Source organism: Halichoerus grypus, chromosome 6 (assembly GCF_964656455.1).
Source record: "Halichoerus grypus chromosome 6, mHalGry1.hap1.1, whole genome shotgun sequence".
Taxonomy (NCBI): Eukaryota; Metazoa; Chordata; class Mammalia; order Carnivora; family Phocidae; genus Halichoerus; species Halichoerus grypus.
Window position 1 is genome coordinate 102,277,576 of NC_135717.1, and position 14,621 is coordinate 102,292,196.

The window sequence follows — 14,621 nt, forward strand, 5'->3', positions numbered from 1 at the left end:
GTCCTAACTTTTTCTCTCTTTCTCTTGCTTTCGGGCAGCCACCAGAGGAAATTAGCCGCAGTGTCTTTAGGCTACACTTTGCTTGCCACATTTAATCAAAGACAGCCCCGTAGAAGAGAATTCAAGATGGATATGAATTCTTTTTAACGCAAAAAAAAAAAAAATGCTCATTTCATTAATTCCATCTTTCATGAATTAAATTTTATCTATTTGTATGTTGACTGTTGTAATGAGGACAGTGAAGACAGCTTCTAGGGCAATATTCATTTTGTTTTATCTTAACACACCACATTTATTTGGGAATTTATCTTCCACCTTGTTCTAGGAATTAGGTTGGGCGTTGGCCCGCATTCAGCGCTTTGCTGCTGAAGACTAGGACGGCTCCACTCCCCTGCCTGTCCGTCCCTCTAGAAGTCTTCCCTGACAACGGATCCAGTTTTTCCGTTTAAATATTAACAATGACCAAACCAAATCTGCAAAAAAAGCTCCCACGCTAAGAAGCAAAACGTCTTTTTTTTTTTTTTTTTCCTTTTCCTTTTAATCTGTGGAAGCGCTGCTGAGCAAAGCTGCAGAAACAGCAGCGCGCCTCCCGGGTCCTTTCTAGTCTCCTCTCCACCTGCCCACTCCTACCCGTAGCCGACGCAGACAGAGCCTCAAGTCTGCCCTCCAAACCCTGGGTATGAGTAGAGCGTGCCTCCACCCCCATGAATGTTTAGAAGGACGCTGCGCTCGTCGGGCATTGCAGGGCGCCTCCGCAGAGTGGAGCAGATACAAGAGCATCCCTCCCACGGAGTGTGTGTTACCCACACGCTCAGTGAACTCGGATTTTGAGGCTGTATTTTCTACTAGGGTGGGTGGGGAAAAGGTGTGTCCTCCAAGCATTCAGACCAGAACCTTAGACTTTCTGTCTCTCTCTCCCCCCAACCCCTACTTCCCTCCTCCTCTCTTTCTCTCTCAAGGTGTGGGAGCTCTTCTTTTCCAGACCAGAGAGGGGCGCCTTTCTAGCTCCCTTTCCCCTCACCCACCGATTAAAAAAAAAAAAAAATGGGGAGAAAAAGGAAAAAAAAAAAAAAGCCCGGGAGTAACAGCGAGCGTCTGTGCTGGGTGCTGAATGAATGGATGCCGCGGGGCGGGCCTGCGCGCACCGTGCCGTCGCCCCGCGGCCTGTAAGGGCCCTCGCCAGCCCCGCGCCCTCCTCCCGCCGCGGGCTGAGGCCGCCGCCGCCACTGCGCCCCACGCCGAGGCCGCGGCGGCAACCGGGAAGGTCGGAGGGAGGGTGGTTTCCTCCAGCCCCACACCCAGTCTCGGAGCCGGATATATAGAGTGTCACGTTTGGGAGCCGAAAAGCCGAGAGCGCTTTCCCTGCGGCTGGAGTACTTGCCGGGGCCTCGGGGAAGGACCGGGATTCACAGGACCACTGGTTGAACCCCACCCGCGCCGGAGAAGCAGGTATTCTAGGGGCCGCAGCCCAGCGCTCACCGAGCCCACGCCTCGGAGGCCACGCGGGGCTGGGGGCGGCCGGGGAGGCAGGCTCGGCCGGTGCGCGGGAGGGGCGGGTCCCCGCGGGCCCCGGAGGGAGGGTGGGCGTGCGGCCAGGAGGCAGGAGGGAAGCGGCTTGGGAGGCTCTGTCCCCTGCGGCCGCCCCCGGCCGTCGGCCGGCGCTTTGGGCGCACGCGCTGCCCGCCGAGGTGGAGCGCGCAGGGGGTGGCAGCGGCGGCGGGCCGCGCGGGGCCCGAGAGGGTTAACGTGGGAGCCGCGCCTGGCAGCCAGGATGGAGGGAGATAGGCGCCTGGGCGCGTCTGGCGGCGGCCCCCTTGGCCCCTGGGGCTATCCCTGAAGAGAGCGCGGCGATTCCGGGCCACGTGTGGAGCGGCGCCGGGTCCGCGGCCCTCCCTGCGCGGGAGAGACCGCCGCGCTTCCCGGCCCCGCGGCGCGTGCTCGCTCGCCCTGAGCCCCGCGCCGGGCCGCGCGTCCGGACCCTCCCACTCCCACTCCCACTCCCACGCCGGCCTCGCGGAGGCCCCATGCCCAGGTGAAGAGCGCAGGGGTGGCCGGGGTGCTGTCTGCGGCTGTCGGAAGTTTGCCGCCTCTCCCTGTGGCCTGGGCGTGGTGCAAAGAGCTGGCGCGCAGGTACCAGAAGACTCCAGTTGGAGTAGATGGCTAGCGGGAAGGCTGCTCACACCCTGGGAGAGGAAGATTGCCCGCGGGGCAATTCCATTCAATTAAAAGGATTAATAACCAACTTAATCCTAGAAACCAGAGGAAAGCTACTTCTCACCTGCTACTCACCTGCCCGCCTACTCTTTCACCTTGCGGGATGGGTAGAATTAATAAACGCTGACTCTTGGATGGATGAGTTACCTAGTGTGAGCAGCCAGGTCCTCGATGGATCTGCAAGAGCTTTGGCGGCTGGTTGAATCGTGCGGAGTGCCCCATTGTACCGTGAGCAAGGACAGAGAGTAGGGACAGCAGGGTGACCAAGAAACTCAGGTTAATGGTACTTTTCTACTTGTTCGAGGGGCATCATGAGAAGTTTGACACTGAGCGAAAGGAAATTTGAAAACCCTCTGGTTTCAATTACTCATGTCTCTACCCCCATTTATATAAGTTGGAGATTTGGCTGAGAAGCAAGCATATTTATTCTGAAAGGGCAAAGGGACTAAATAAAATTTTAAGGCAGCCGCTCGAATTGCAAGAGCAGGCTTTTCAGCACAAGGCACATTTAGGGATATTTGTGTGTGAAACTTCCAGGAGATGGCTGTGGGGTTTTACCAGCCAGACTCGGGTGTTGAAGTATTTCACCTGCACCTGTAGTGTTTCTTAGGATGCAGGTCTTCAGAGGGCTCTTTTTCTATTTCTGAGGGCATTTTCTGCACCTGCTTTTTTTTTTTTTTTTTTTAACAAATTCCTACCTGACTCCTACACCACGAGTTGGTAAATCTTGCAGTGAGGCATTTCTCCTTTATTTGAAGGAGGGAATGTGACTTCTAATTACAGAAGAGGGAGAGGCTTTCTTTAAGGGGGTAAAAATCAAAAGAGCTCATATTTGGGTATCACGTTGGTGTTTATAAAGAATATGGTCATCTTGAACATCTCACCATTTGCTTTCCTATCATCTGAAGATGCATTTTGAGTGTATTTCTGGCAACATCTGGGTAGTCTTAATTCTTTGTTTGTTTGTTTGTTTTTTAATAACTCCCGTGCAGTCATGAAAACTCACTCATTCTCGGGCGCCTGGGTGGCTCAGTTGGTTAAGCGACTGCCTTCGGCTCAGGTCATGATCCTGGAGTCCCTGGATCGAGTCCCACATCGGGCTCCCTGCTCGGCAGGGAGCCTGCTTCTCCCTCTGATCCTCCCCCCTCTCATGTGCTCTCTCTCTCTCTCTCATTCTCTCTGTCTCAAATAAATAAATAAAATCTTTAAAAAAAAAAAAAGAAAACTCACTCATTCACAAGCACAGTCTCCAGAAGGATCATGCACAGTGACCACCAGCATGCTTGTCCCTGACATTGTGGGCTCTGTGAGGACATTTTTTACTCTTGAAGAGTCATTCTTCATGCTTTATTTTGTTAACAGACCACTTTAAGAATCTGATAACAAGCTATGGAATATGAAAAACAAATATATTCTTAAGAAAGAATTCTGCCTACGTTTTCAGAGTTCACAGCCTCCTTGATACCCAACCAAATGTTAGACGTGCAGAGGCCCTGGGCAGGGCCAGCTTCATGGAAACGCAAACTGTGTAGTCACGTGGGGCTCGGAACTTAGAAGGGCCCTGCACTTGGTTTAATGTTCTGTCACTGTCAGCTCTCTTAATAATTTTCAAACAAGGAGCTCCAAATGTTCATTTTATACTAGATCCTGCAAATTCTGTAGCCAGCCCCAGGTTAACAATCCTGTTCTAGAACTTACTGAGTAACAGTGTTGCGGTAATTGTAATCCTACATTTTAGGTGAATTCTCCAACACAAGCCTGAAAGGTAGCTGCTTCATACCTATATCATAAAGCCCTTCTTCCTCATGCTCAGTTTCCTTACTGACCGATTAAAGATAACAATGTCTACTACTCTATTCACCTTAAAAGATTGCTGTGAAGATACGCTAGGTAAAGACATAATAATCATAAAAACGTCTGCTTCCCTTGAACAGTTCTATGCTAACAAAGATAGTATTGTTACAGGCTTAACTTTCCTATTCCAGGTTTCAGAAGTAGCTTGAGGAAGATTGGCGGCAGAACTTTTATAATAACCCTTATATTTTGATGGGGAAGAAAATTTTTTAAAAAGTAGCTAAGGTATTCAGTACTTTAAATATTCCTTAGCAACCCTTATTTGGACAAGATTGGAATTGGCAAGTAAAAGTGCAGAATAACTTCTCGGATCCCAAAGGCACTTCCTGAATTAAATGGATATTTGGGTCTAATTCATCCAAAAATCCAGCAATGAGAAACTGAGTCAATGATTGATGTTTTTTTGCTTCATCTAAGTTCTAAAAATCCATATTTTCCAAGTCTTGAGCAAGTCATTCTTTTAAATATTCTAGGAGATACCTAGCAGTATAAAGCCCACCCAGTCCACCCAGTCCACCCAGTCCTTTACCAAGCTGTCTTCACCTCCTTTAACACTAGGGGAGGACCTGAAAAACTTCCGGCAAGTTCTCTGTCCCCACTTTCCTCCCTTAACTACTTTATCCCAGCTTTCATTCCCAGTATGATGGCAACACACTCCAAAATGTTGAGGAAGAAAACGGTGAAAGGAAATGAGTCCAATCTCCATATCAAAGTCTTAAAATGGGGGCACTAAAGGTGGTGGATAGACACTCCTTTCATACAACCATTCTGCAGAGGCATGCTGTGTACTTTGGGTTATGAAGTACCAGGTCCTGTACTCGATGGACTTATGACATCATTGGCAAGACAGACTGTAAAGATAAGGTGTTAATTAACAGTAACAGATGAGTCATTACAACGCAATATAAGAGTACACACCAAACGAATGGTACAGACTATAAGTACAATGAGTTCCCAAGAAGAGAATAAACTGAAATGGCTAGTGAAGCTTAAGAGGAGAGCTATAGGAAATGTCCCTTAGAGCTCTGCTCCCGACAGAGATGAATGAATGAGTCTTCTGGGTGATTAGTGTGCAAAAAGTGAAAATCTGGATGGAGCTAAGGTTTCATGTAAGGGACAGGCAGCAGATAAAACTATCAGAGAACTTTCCAGTGGCTAGCTTCATTCATGTAATAAATAATTGTTAAGCCCCTTCTGTGACCAGACACATTGCCAATTTTTCCACACTTAGTGTTAAATAAGGCAGATGTGTTCCCCATCTCGTGGAACTTCCAGACATTTAAAAAATAAACATGTAATAACGAATTGTTGGAAGTAGAATGAAGAACAGGGTGCTATTTAAGAAAAAAAAAAAAAAAAACAGAAGGGGTGCCTGGGTGGCTCCGTCGGTTAAACATCCAACTCTTGATTTCTGCTCAGGTCATGATCTCAGGATTGTGGGATGGAGTCCCTCATCAGGCTCCCAGCTTAGCGGGGAGTCTGCTTGGGACTCTCTCTCACTCTCCCTCTGCACCTGCCCCCCTGCTCGTGTGCGCGTTCTCTTTCTCTCTTTCAAATAAATCTTAAAAACAAAACAAAACAATAGGAACGGATTCAGATGTGGTGCTTTGGGGAGGTCTCTTGGACAATGAAAGATTTAAATTGATATTTGAAAGAAGCATAGGGGTTAGCTTGGGAAAAAAGAAAAGGAAGGAAAAGCAGTCTGGGCAGAGGAAGTAGCAAATGGGAAGGCTGTAAGGAGAGGAAAAGGCTAGAAATGTTCAGGGGACAGAAAGGAAGCCCGTATTTTGGATGTTTGGGTCTAATTCATCCAAAAATCCAGCAATGAGAAACTGAATTTTATTTTGGTGGGAAGCCGTTGAAGACTTTGAAGCCAGGGACCATTAATTTATGTTTTGAGGAGATCTTTATGGGTGCAATAAGGACAAAGGACAAGAAGGATAAAGGATTGGAAGAAGGAAGACCAGTTAGGGCCGAGTGCCAGGGACGGTACTGACGGGGAGGGTTGAGAGAAGGGGACAGACTGGAGATGTATTTTGAAGGTAGAATTGATAGAACTTGTTGATAGATTCGATATAAGAGGTGTATGAGGCCAAAAAAAGTGTGAGAATGAATTCTTTTCAGTAGATACTGCTGAAAGTTTATAATCCATAGCAATAGACTCATGCCTATGATTTAGAGTTGCTACAAGAACTGAAAAATGAAATGGAAGCTGGTAACCCTGCTTAGTACCTCTGGAGAATATACCAGGCTGTTGAGGTAGAGGTCAGAGAGAGGAGGGAGATACTTTTGCTTTTCATACTGTCGTCTGTACTGTTATGATTATTTTTAAGCCATCATGTATTTTATCACTTCTTAAAAAGTTACCACAGCAACGAATATGGCTCCTGTTTTGTTGGCTTGAGCACATGAATAGAATATGGGGTCATTTCTTAAAATGACAAAAATTAGGAGAGAAAGGTCTGATCCTTACCAAAGTGATTGGTTCTAAAACATAATTCACTTCCCTGCTTAAAACCTTTCTGTTCTTTCCGCTTGTTTATATCAGTGTTTCCCAAAACATAGTCTGGATCATTAGTGTTTTGGCATACTAATAACAGTTAAGTGAAGGGAAAAAAAAAAAAAAAGCTTTCCTGATCATTTGAGAAACACTTGGTTTAAGCTAGGTAAGCAATTTTATTGCAGGAATCCTCAGAGCCCTTAATTTACTAATGCATGCTAAGAATCAAGAAAGAAGGGATATTTTATGCCACATTTCCTAAACTTATTTGACCTTGAAATGCTTTTTTTGGCAGAACATCTAACAGAGTCAGCATTCAGCATACCACGCTTTGGGAAACGCTGCCCTATATTAATAGAGTAAACCTTTTAACATTCACAGCTCTCTATTAACCATCAGCTTCTCTCATCCCTTTCATGCTACTTAGCTGGGAGGAAGCAGGAGATCAGAACTGACTCTGTTAATAGGCTTTAAGTTCATGATGAAACCATTCTGCTATATGGATAAGAGATAAAGAGATACTCATAAGCAAGACCTACAGTCTGATGAAAAATTGCTTTTTATTTGCGTGTGTTTTTTTGTGGGTTTTTTTTTTTAATTTCCACTTTCATGGCAAGGCTATGCAGGGCCTCCCTGAGGTCCATTCTGTCAAGTCTAGATTTACACATGAGGAACCTCAAGCATCGGCAGTGGGGAAGACTTCACAGAGTCTATCTTGTTCCATGGTAGGTCTGGGCCTTATCTGATGTTCATAATGTATCTCTTACAGGGCAACACGATGTGAATGCACAGGGTGTCTGTAGGAGCAATGATTTTGCAATGAATTTCCTAGATGTTCTCTCCGGGCCCCCAGTGCATTTGCATGGGGGTGAGGGTTGGAGGCAGGAATGCAATCTATGACCAAAGAACAGTGCCACCAAAAGAACAGTACAGAAAAAAAAAGTTCACACAGCTATGGACTCTGACCATGGCTACGTCCACTCGGTGCTCTAGCCCAGGTGTGGGCAAACTATGGCCTAAGGGCCAAATCTGGCCCCTGCCTGTTTTTTTTTTTCTTTTTTTTTTATTGTTATGTTAATCCCCATACATTACATCATTAGTTTTAGATATAGTGTTCCATGATTCATTGTTTGTGCATAACACCCAGTGCTCCATGCAGAACGTGCCCTCCTCAATACCCATCACCAGGCTAACCCATCCTCCCAACCCCCTCCCCTCTAGAACCCTCAGTTTGTTTTTCAGAGTCCATTGTCTCTCATGGTTCTTCTCCCCATCCGATTTCCCCCCCTTCATTCTTCCCCTCCTGCTACATTCTTCTTCTTCTTTTTTTCTTTCTTAACATATATTGCATTATTTGTTTCAGAGGTACAGATCTGAGATTCAACAGTCTTGCACAATTCACAGCGCTTACCAGAACACATACCCTCCCCAGTGTCCATCACCCAGTCACCCCATCCCTCCCACCCCACCCCCCACTCCAGCAACCCTCACTTTGTTTCCTGAGATTAAGAATTCCTCCTATCAGTGAGGTCATATGATACATGTCTTTCTCTGTTTGACTTATTTCGCTCAGCATAATACCCTCCAGTTCCATCCACGTCGTTGCAAATGGCAAGATCTTATTCCTTTTGATGGCTGCATAATATTCCATTGTATATATATACCACCTCTTCTTTATCCATTCATCTGTTGATGGACATCTTGGCTCTTTCCACAGTTTGGCTATTGTGGACATTGCTGCTATAAACATCGGGGTGCACGTACCCTTTCGGGTCCCTACTTTTGTATCTTTGGGGTAAATACCCAGGAGTGCAATTGCTGGATCATATGGTAGCTCTATTTTCAACTTTTTGAGGAACCTCCATACTGTTTTCCAGAGTGGCTGCACCAGCTTGCATTCCCACCAACAGTGTAGGAGGGTTCCCCTTTCTCCGCATCCCCGCCAACATCTGTCATTTCCTGACTTGTTAATTTTAGCCATTCTGACTGGTGTGAGGTGGTATCTCATTGAGGTTTTGATTTGGATTTCCCTAGCCCCTGCCTGTTTTTTGTATATCTCTTGAACTAAGAATGGTTTTTATATTTTTAAATGGTTGGGAAAAAAATCAAAAGAAGAATAATGTTCTGTAGTGCAAGCAAATTATATGAAAAACAAATTTCAGTGTCCATAAATAAAGCTTTATTGGAAAACAGCCAGTATCATGTATCTATTAATCATATTGTCTATGAACTTCAGTGTTCTACCCAGTGAGTAGTTGTAACACAGCAAAGCCTAATGCATCTGGCCCTTTACAGAAAATGCCGACCTCTGCTCTAGACTATTCAACTCACTGGCCATAATTTTAATAGATTTGTTTTTCATTTGTTTTCCATATTAGGGGGTAGTCTTAGTTCATTCAGGCTGCTGTAACAAAGTACCATAGACCGGGTGGCTTATAAAAACAGAAATTTATTTCTAACAGTTTTGGTGGCTGGGAGAGCCCACCTCCTGGGCTCATTGATGTTGATGAGGCTGATGTCCCAGAGTTTACTGCCTATTTTTCTTCTAGGAGTTTTATGGTTTCAGGTCTTATATGAGGTGTTTAATCCATTTTGAGATTATTTTTGTGTATGGTGTAAGAAAGTGATTCAGTTTCATTCCTTTGCATGTAGCTGGTTAGTTTTGCCAATATCATTTATTAAAGCTTTTCCCCATTGTATGTTCTTGCCTTTTGTCATAGATTAATTGACCATACAAACATGGGTTTATTTCTGGGCTCCCTATCCTGTTTCATTGTTTATAAGTGCCCATCTTTTCATTGTAACCTCACATAGTGGAAGGGGCAAGGAAGTTCTCTGGAGTCTCTCTCTCTCTCTTTAAAAAAAAAATGTTGTTATTGAAGTATAGTTGACATGCAATGTTATATTAGTTTCAGGTGTATGACATAGTGATTCCACAATTCTATACATTACGCAGTGTTCACCATAATAAATGTAGTTACCATCTGTCACCATACATTATTACAATAATATTGACTATATTCCCTGTGCTATACTTTTCATGCCTGTGACTTATTTATTTTATAACTGGAACTTTGTACCTCTTAATCCCTTTCCTCTATTTTGCCCATTCCACACCTTCATCCCCTTTGGCAACCACCAGTTTGTTCTCTGTATTTATCAGTCTGTTTCTGTTTTTTGGTTTTTTATTTTGTTTTTTAGATTCCACATATAAGAGAAATCATATGGTATTTGTCTTTCTTTGTCTGACTTATTTCACTTGGCATGATGTCCTCTAGGTCTATCCATGTTGTTGCAAATGGCAAGATCTCATTCTTTTTTGTGGTTGAGTAATATTCCATTGTGGTTTTATATATATCTATTACACCTTCTTTAGCCATTAATCTATCAATGGACACTTGGGTTGCTTCTATATCTTGGCTATTGTAAATAATGCTGCAATAAACATAGGGGGTGTATGTATCTTTTTGAATTAGTGTTTTCATTTTCTTTGGGTAAGTACTCAGTAGTGGAATTACTGGATCATATGGTATTTATATTTTTAATTTTTTGAGAAATCTCCATACTCCATACTCCAAACAAGGGAGTTCTCTGGAGTCTCTTACATATGGGTACTAACCCCATTCATAAGGGTTCCACCCTCACAATCTAATCACCTCCTAGAGGCCCCACCTCCAACCATCACACTGGGGAGTAGATTTCAACATATGAATTTTGGGGAGACTCATACATTCAGTCTATAAATTGTAAATTGACTTACTAGAAACTCCTCAATTATTACTGCCATTGGAATCATAACAATGCTACTTATTGTCTGACTAGTGTAGCTAATGTTACATGCCAGTATGAGGAGCAGAAGATAGTGTTGAAGGTAATCACTTTGGAGAGTTGCTCCAACATTTGAACTCCTGTATAGAATGTGGACACTTAGATAGACACAGCTAGAGCCCCAAGAGGTAGAGAGGGTAATTAACTCTAGTATTACTTAGTTGTTGAAATCTCCTACCTCTGAGCACAAATTTACTGTGAAGTATTACCTTCAATTTTCATTTCAACAATGAGGCAAATCTACTTTTTGTTTATGTACTCTTTTTGTGAATATTGATGGTTTCAGGGTGATAGTCTTAATTTAGGAATAACAGAAATAGACATTTCATTGTCCCCACCCTCCACTTATTGAATCAGTATTTTTGGCATGATTCAATTCTGGTGCTTCGTACATAATCAGCACAGTTCAGGTACAAAATGTGGGAACAACTGATCCAAGTACTTCCATGGGACATAGAACCAGAAGATAGGATGCTTGAAGGTTGGTGCTTAGGTTTATCACTGCTATCATGAAATCCTTCCAGTTCAGTGTATTCAGTGGAAATCAAACAGTGTGAAATATGGGGCTCCTTGCCAGCTACATTGAGCAGGAGATTTTTTTTTTATGACTAACTCAGAGGCCTACCTTTAAAAAAACAATTGATTTTAGGAAACATCTCAATTCGGTAGGCTTTTTTTTTTTTTTTTACTTTATTTCACACCCATACCACTGCAAAGGATATTATATATTTCTTTGTGTAGTCAACAATGTGATTAAATAGGCAGTGAAAAAATTGTTCTCACTATAATTATGAAACACTAAGAATAGCACATGTGTATTGTTTTCATCATGGTTTATTTTAAAAGTCCTAGATAAGTTTGTATCCTTAACCTCTGCAGTCCAGCAAAAGCATTTCCAAGCTGTCGTTGACAACATGTGGTCCCTGTGGCTTTTGGACATACTATTTTTTTGTTATTTTTGTTTTTAAGGTATTTTAACATCCCAGGCTCCTCCAGACATAGCCCCAAACCACTGAGGCACACATTTGAGGCGAGGAAGGGAAAGCAAAGACTTCCCTGTGAATCTGTGCAGAGAAAACAAGACTGTGGCCTCTCCCACCCTCTCTGCGTTCTTCTACCTCAGCTGAGGAGTTGTTGGGTCAGTAATATTTGCTGGTGAATAACAGGATGACCGCAGGAGGCAAGAATCATATTTCCTGAGCCAAGAAATGAGAAAAAGTCATTGTGAAAACACTGCACATTTTAGATCATTAAAAAAAAAAATGATGCTTTATTTATCACAGGTCAGGGAGAGGATATATCCCACAAACATCACACAAACCTTAGTATCCTTGAGGGCAGGATAGTTGGAAATTGGGAAGCCCATTAAATTATGTGTCTGGTCCCAACATCTTTGAAACCATTTAAGTCCTTCTAGTGTTGTTAGATCTGCCAATGCACAACACTGTCAAGAACCTGGAGGAATCTGCGCAGGAGAATTTGATAAACTGAACAAACGAAGCTGTGTGTAGCAATTCAGTATGTGTGCATGTATTGGAGGTTTTGCTAATTATTTTCAAGAAAGGACATTTAATATTAAAAGATATGTGGATAGTAACAGCATAGTTTTTTTCCCCAGTAATAAAATCATCTTAAAGATGGACAGTATTCATTTAATAAAACTAGAGCCAGTTATCAAAAACTTAAGAGAAATTGTCCCCTTGTAAATAAGATAAATATTAATGAAATCAATTTCCTGTCAGTCTGCATATTTTTATTTCCTTTACACTGTAGCTTGTGTCTCATTCCGAACTGAATCATATTTCAGTTGGGTTTTGTTTACGCAAGACCTTCAGGATGTATCTGCCCTGAAGATGAGCAGATGATCTAAACGATGGGCACTTGTTCTCTTACCAAAAGACGTGGAGAACCTTAAGATCCACTTCCGAGACTATTCTCAACATGATGGGAATCTCTGATGGTCTGAAAGAGTTAACTTCTCTCATCCAAATGAGCAGTTGTACCTGTCAAAACTCTCCCCCTAGCAGAATTCTGACAATGCCTCTCCCTTCTTTTCCTCCTCCTATTTTGGTCCAGTCCTGCCTGAAGCAGTAGTTATGCAAGTGCCGCTGAGTGCATTACAGATCACAGGACTGCACATTGGTAAATGTAGGTCTCAGTTTCTGAAGGACAGAGTGAAGCTTTCTCAAATTAGATTGCTGTGAACTCCTAGACCTACTGTATGTCCTGGCACACACCACACTGTCTTATCTACTACACAGAGTGGGCACTGCAAATAGCTTTGCCTTAAGTATACTCATATTTTAAGTGGTAGAGTGTTTGAGTACCTTCTCTATATGGAGTCCAGGTCCCCCGTTTTGTAAAAACAAAAAGCCAGTCCCAAAGACGTAAAGTGACTTGTCACACATCTATGTAATGATGAATGAATGTATACTGGTATCCAAATCGTATGACTGCAAATCCCATGACCATTTCATTCATTTATGCCTTCATTCATTCATACATTCACACGATTTTTGGAGTGTCTGCCATGTGCCAGATAGGGTGTTTAGCTCTGCAAATATGATCATGAGCAAGTTATAGTACCCGCCTTTAAACTTTAGTGCTCCCTACTTTTTGAGCAATGTTTAACCAGTTATAGCTTTGGAGTTTGTGAAATCTTTCGGTAAAGATCTTCAGTATAAAATATAAAATACTCACATGTTTTTATTTCCCCCTCTTCACCCTCCAAACCAGCTCCAGTCAGTGATTTGGCTTCCCATAGTCCTGCACAGTCAATGTCAACATAAGTATGCTGGCAAATGGAGTTAAAATGAAATATTGGAAATTCCACAGGGAAGAGAATGAAAATTCTTCCCAAGGAAATGATGTTCTTCATTACTCACCACAGGTCCTGAGGATTGATTAGCCTGTGCTCTTCTCCTCTCAGTTACTCACTCCTTCCCCAAACCTGGCTGTGGAGTAGGTTCCAGCCTCAGGCCTCCCCTTTCCTTTCTGCCCCTGAAGATAGACACACATTCTCTGTGTGTTTTAAGTAATTAACTGCTAGTCATTGCAGAAGAAAAGATAAGGGGGAAGTTACAAAGTTTCCAGAATGATACCTTTGAGTCTTGGCAGAGGACAAGTAGCTGCTGACTCCCTCCGAGATGACAAGTGAAAACCCCCTTATCTTTAGCCATCCATCTTTATTTCTAGAAGAGAGATCAAAAACTAATCCTCTGCCTTAAAAATCCTTACCTATACTCTTAAATCTGGATGAGTATGAGATGGGTGTGGGGAGGAGTATTGTCTCATGAAAGGACTTTTGATTTTCAGTGGATTCTCAAAGAGGTCCTGACCAAAGCATGATTGGAACCACTGCTTTAGGAATAATCCAGGGGACCATTTTACCTCTTTGAAGTACTCCAGACCCAGGCCACTGCCAGATCAGGCAAATCCCTTCTGAGGATGCCTCCCAGGGTCTCTAGAACTGTTTGGGATGCTTTGGTTCTCATGTTCCACCTTCAGTGTGTCACATGACTCAGAGCATTAAGTTACTTCAAAACAGGAAAAGGATCATTCCCTTGCATAACGCTTTCCATTATTCTTCAATCCCTAGAGCAGCCTTACCAAGTGTGTGAGATGCTAGTTGAGGTAGTTGTGGAGTGGACGGCGGGTGTCCCTACTGTAGAAGAGCCTTTAACACCACCGTCCCTTCCTGCTATCTGGCTGGGCATTCAGAGGCAAGTTACTTCACCGTTGTTTTTCCCCAGCGTATTAGTTTGCTTGGGTTGCTGTAACTAACTACCACAAACTGAGTGGTTTAAATAACAGAAATATATTGTCTCCCACATCTGAAGACTAGAAATCCAAGATCCAAGATCAAGATGTCAGCAGGGTTGGTTCCTTCTGAAGCCCGTGAGGGAGGGAACTATTCCTGTTGGCTTGTATATAGCAATCTTCTCCCTGGGTCCTTACCTCATCTTCCCTCTATACATGCATATCTGTGTCCAAATGTCCTCATTTACAAGAAAACTATTCCTACTGGAGTAGGGGCCCACCCTATTTCCAAATAAGATCACATTCTGAGGTATTAGTGGTTTAGAACTTCAATTTATGAGTCTGGAGAGAACACAATTCAACCCCTGATACTCAGGAAACTGACACTTGACTCTTACACAATGGTGTATGGTGATGAAACTATTTACAAATCTTTCTATGTTACTAAAAAAAAAAAAACAAACCA

The 14,621-nt window shown here is 43.3% G+C and overlaps 1 protein-coding gene across 1 annotated transcript in view; it reads left to right on the top strand.

The window, feature by feature from the left end:
- The first annotated feature begins 878 nt into the window (after window positions 1-878).
- Window positions 879-14,621, top strand: part of FAR2 (fatty acyl-CoA reductase 2) — a 151,276-nt gene continuing 137,533 nt past the window's right edge. The window contains exon 1 of the mRNA XM_036084669.2: window positions 879-1,449. The gene's annotated coding sequence lies outside the window, so the exon portion shown is untranslated. The remainder of the gene's footprint in view (window positions 1,450-14,621) is intronic.